This window comes from Teleopsis dalmanni, chromosome 1 (genome assembly GCF_002237135.1).
Source record: "Teleopsis dalmanni isolate 2A chromosome 1, ASM223713v2, whole genome shotgun sequence".
NCBI classification, from domain to species: Eukaryota; Metazoa; Arthropoda; class Insecta; order Diptera; family Diopsidae; genus Teleopsis; species Teleopsis dalmanni.
Window position 1 is genome coordinate 64768142 of NC_051846.1, and position 5903 is coordinate 64774044.

A 5903-nucleotide genomic window follows, 5' to 3' on the forward strand; every position below is an offset into this window, starting at 1 on the left:
AAACTTTAATTTTAACCATAATAAAATGATTAGTTAACTATATATAACTATTAAATCAGAGGCTATGACGTAGCAATGTTTTTGCTAATGGTGTTATACTAAAAAGTATTTCCTGGATGATGTTTTTGCAGTTCACTAATTAAGTTGAGACAACACTTAGCATGGAGGATTAATATACATATTAAAGAGGATCGGGGATATGCTTGCGATGAGAAATTTATATCTGACAATTTAATTATCACTTCATGGTTCTTTTATTCACAAAATAAATTATAATAAGACTTAGCAAGGGCTTTCAATATACATATTAAGGAGGATCTTCACTCTTTCCTTTGGAATGTGTTACCGATGAAAAGTTTATATCTGACAATTTAATTATCACTGAGCTTAATAACTAATATAAACATCGCTAATACTGACATAAAAAGTAATGAAAAGTAATAATAGAGTATAATAATAATTAACATTTTATGATGATATAAAACGTTTTTTAGAGAGAAAGAAATAGATATAGAGAGAGAGAAATAGAGAAAGAACGGGAGAAAGAGAGAAGAAGAAAATAAGAGAGAAAGAGTGAGAAAGAAAGAAACTGAGTGATAAAAAGAGTGAGAAAGAAAAACAGAGAGAAATAAAGACAGAGAGAAAGAAAGACAGAAAGACAGAGAGAAAGAAAGACAGAGAGAAAGAAAGACGGAGAGAAAGAAAGACGGAGAGAAAAAGGAAAGAGAGATAGAGAAAGAGGAGAGAAAGAAAGAGAGACAATGAGAAAAAGAGAGAGACAATAAGACAGAGTGACAAAGAGACAGAGAGAGAGAGCAGAACTATATAACTAAAACCAAATTTCTATCTTTTCTTGATATATAGGATTTTGGTGCTTAAGTTTGCACATTCCATTGAACAGTGGTACTATGGTTATTTGTGCTAAATTAACATTTAGCTCAATCGTAATATATCATCAAGCTTGATAACGACTGCTGATTTTTTTATTTTATTAACTGCATTCAAACCAATTCTTTCTGGACTTCCTACTACTGATGTTAGTACATTGTAAACGTTAATCTCCGCATTGTTTTTCTTTCTTTCGTTTAACTCCCTAAAACAATTTTTGAAAATCACTTCAGTTGTGTATATTTTACATTACTATTTTAAATTTTCGGTATATGATTAAGTAAAGATTAATCTAGGTCTTATTGAAAGAATTATTGATAATTAAAAGATTATGGCTTTATAAATTCAACTTATTGAAATTATCAAAAACATATACATAATTTTTAATATAGATCTTACATCTCTTATAAATCACCTAAACTGTTAGCATTCTAATTTATAAAACATAATCTGCTAAATTTAATTAAAATTAAAAATTTAGTTGGTTAACTACTAATAGTTAGTTTGACGAAAGCTTAAGTCTTGATGCATTAGTTTCGTTGAACTTATTGAAAATAACGAACTTTTGACTAATTACTATTTAAATTTTCACGAATGACTCAAAAGTGACCTACAGGGTATGTGCATGAATATTTTCTACTTTTCTGATATAAGTTATTTTCTTGGGCTATTTAACGAAACTTTAATGGATATTCACGCTAGTTATAGACACCAATTATTCTCTTTAGTTGTCTAATAAAGTCTTAATAAGGAATACTTGAGATCAAAATAATTGCTAATTTTCTTAATCTGAATAGGATGAATCCAATTTATATGCAATTTCTTGCAAAGGAGTATTGGGGAACTCTTCAGTTATATACTTAAGTCTTAATAGGAAATGTCTATTGTCAAGAGAACTGTTAATTTTTTTGAACTGAATCCTGAATCTAATTTATGTAAAAGAAATTTTTTGCAAAAGAATGTGGAACAGTTCGGAAAAAAAGATCTATTATACTATATAAATTCAACAGGATGTATCTAGCTTACGTATAAGGGTTTTCTGCAAGGGTTTTCTGTTACAGGAACTATAATTGACATAAACTCAACAGGATGCATTCCGTCTTTATATAGGGAATTTTTGCGTAGAATGTGGTTGTAAAGCGATTAATAATCGTTAATTATGGGAAACGAAAGGGTATTATCAGCTCTAATGAATATTCTCATATGTCAGCTAGAGATCTTACACCTTTAATATTTTCTTTACTGTATAAATAATTTAAATTATAAACTAGTATTGCATAAAAAATAGTGTTAACAATTATTCTTACGTAAAAATATTATATTTCTTTATAGAAGAATTTATTAAAAGGGCTCAATTGTTATGCATTTCACATAATTTTGAATTCCACTGAATTACCTCACCCAAAAACGCACGTAATTAAATTAAAACTATTTGTTGTAAATTTAAAATTGATAAGTAATTATTAAAATTACGTACATAAATAAAAGGCACTTCTAGAAGTTTCATCAGAAACTTTTAATATTCTATAGGTCTCTGTGTTAGATTATTAAAATTGTTTTCGTTCGGGCCTAGGGAATAATTTATTAATCGATTTATTAGCACTTAACGCGGCATCTTCAATTAAAACTAAAGCATGACATAACAAAAAATTTATTTAATTAATTATTTAATTAGTTGCAAGTGTAAACAAGAGTTGTCGTATAACAGAAAACAACAATATTTACTATTATTATTTAATCGAAAATGTTTATATTGCATCGTACAAAAAATAATTTTTGATAAAAGAGTCACGTACTATGAATATTTTGATTCGAATTAAATGCCCTTAAAAACACTTCACGGAATTGCTCAGGTGACACATTTGTTACTATAACCCATTTATTAAATAATGGTTATTTAAACATTTCAAAAAATTTTCCCATGCTATGTACGACAATGCAACATGCATAAATATTAAAAATAATTTTAATATGAATAAAATAAAATTACTTAAGAATTTTACTGAAAAATGTTTGCATATGAGTTGATATGAAGAGCAAAATAGAAAAATAATTGACAATTCTATTATGTCAGTCACTAAGTCAATTGCGGCAAATTAATGTGCGAGCAGAGATTTAAATTAAAATTCCGAACATAAGCAATTTTTATGAGTTGGAATAAAATTGCAAAAAATCGCATTACTCAGACTAAAAATGAAAAATGAAAACTGCAAACTGAAAAATGAAATGTAAAAAACTGTGCAGCGAACTTAAGCAGACGTGTGTGTACAAATAGATATCTTCATATGTATCTAGTAGTATACGAGTATCTAGTTATATACATATGAATGTATGAATTTCTTCTAAATGTATGAATGCGATTATAATAACATAAGTACTAGAGTTTTGTATGGTTCGTTTGGGTTGGTTGGTTGATTGTTCAGACGTGCAGACGCACGGACGGGTGGGCTTATGCATATAAAAATATACACGTAAGCAGGCAGTCAGGCAGTCAGGCAGGCAAGCAGAAAAAAAAGATACTGAAAAGTTAATGACCACATTTTAGACTTTAAACTGTGGTTAAAAATAACTAAACATAAAGGGGAGCAACAATGCCATCACCAAACAACTACACCAGCCTCAGCTAAAAGAACAAAATACACGATAACAATAACAATAACTTCAAAACGGCAACAACAACTATAGCCACAACTACAACAACAACAACAATAACAACAGTAACAAAAACAGATACAATAATAAGAACAATGCACAAGTTGTTGTCGGAAAAACAGTAGCTAATTCTAAGCCATTAATCTTTCGATTCAACACACACACACAGACACACACACACACACACACGCATTCATTTAAAGTTACAGATACATTATGTTATGAGCATAGATACTTTTTAAATTCTTTTACATAAAACTCATATCTTCTGTGTTAATAGTTACTTTACTGATATTGTTGCCTTAACTCTGAGTACTGCAAACATTTAATGTGGCATCAAATATTTTTTCTTTATTACTTTTATAATTACAATGTGCTTTACAGTACGCCAACAATACTGTGCTAACGTACGAGTATCTCAGTATCTGAGTATCTGAGCATGGGTAACATGGTATCATAGTAACCAATAATTCAAGTTCTTCGCTCATTTTTTGTTTTGTTATTGTTAATGTAGTTTTTTGTATCGAAATGAAAAGAAAAGGTAGCTGCTTTGTGCCATCAACACGTATCCGAAGGTCGTTTCATCTAAAGTGCTAAAAAGGGTGTTTTTATTATGACTTAACAATATATAAAATACGATATATCTGAGTTAAGTAAGTTAAGATAAAGTGAACAGAAATGAGTATGAAAAGATATATCGACACACTTAAATGTGCTGCACAAACATTACAATTTGTGTTTCATCTTTGACAGGTTAGGCATTTGTTGCCGTTTTTTTCTTTCCAATAAGGGGAGGATTAATTTTAAGAATTATGAAACATTTATTTTCTTAATGATGCATTTTTTATGAAAATTATTTTAGCTTAAAATGATCATAAAATTAATTTAATATGCATTAATATCGCTAAGAGAATCAGGCCTCTTTTATGGATTATCATCTAATCAGACTGCTTCAGTTCTTAAGAACATTCGAAACACTCCATCTGGTTACGAGACTACAAACATTGCATGAGTGTTTACTTTAAAAAGACAGTCTTGAAGTCATATCAATAATCGCATTCCTCATAATACTCACTGCATATGTTGTTGAATCCTGCAGGAAGAAGAAACCATAAAATATTTTCTCAGTTAATGCCCGGCTTAGGCGTTCAGAATAAATATGTTTTTAGGAACATACGTCCTTGATAGTTTATCAGACTGTTCAACGGAAAAGCAAAGGACCTATTGAATTATCTAAATATGACGGAATGGATTTAGTCTTTACTCTTCTTTATCAGGAATTCTTGTGAGGAATGTGGTAACAAAATGGCGAAAAATGACTTATTAGGGTACATGGAAGTTATCTAATGGTTTACCACTGTAACCAACCAACCAAGCATATCAAAAATCGATTATTTTTTAAATACAGAAATAAAAAGTGAAATTTTCAAATTCAGTACAAAATAAAGGAAAATATTCAACACATCTAATAAAAAATTATATTGCAAATATGGGATAAAAAGATGATGACACCTTTATAAACTGTGAAATAGAGAAAAAAGGATTGAAAGTCGGTTTAACTTATCGTTCCTGTTAACTACCATCTTTCGAACATACAATAAAAGACCCCCGCATCCTTTCTTACAGATTATGTAATAAACATATTAAAAATTTGCTTATTTCATATAACAAACGCTTCTGTTAGCTATCAGGTTTCAAGTATGATATCATAGGTGACTAACACCACCGTTTGATGGCAACTTTAGAGTAACATTCTCATCCACTTTATTTGATACGTTCGTCTTAACTATAATTTTTAAAGCCAAGTTTTATTAACGCTGACACGTTCCTAATAACTAATATCTTTCAAAAATATGTGGAGGCTGAAACCAGCACATTCTGCAAAATGTAGAGAGAAATGTTTATTCATTTTATCCCACCGCTCTTATTAATTAAAATTTTCGCTGTAAATTTATTAATTACTAAGAAAGCTGAAGTCTGCTCAATCTGGAAAATGAAGAGTAAACCATGTAAACCCTTCTTAAAGACAGGATTAAAAGTCACTATAATCTGAAGATTTTGTAAATGTTCCCTTATTCTATGTTACTAACTGCTATTTTTTAAAGACGTCAAAAAAGCTTTATACCTTTTCGTGAATAACAGAATGAAATGTCCGCTCATTTTGTATTAGTAGCTCTTATTGACTCTAACCTTTAAGGATGATAAAAAAAAACGTACATCCTTATATTTTGGAAAATGCAGACTAAAAGACACATTCATATTATCTGACAGATTCCTACTAACTATCCCCTTTTAAAGACTAGATTAAAGGACGGTAACCTTTTATTCGATTTAGTTGTAACATATAATATTAACTACAAATC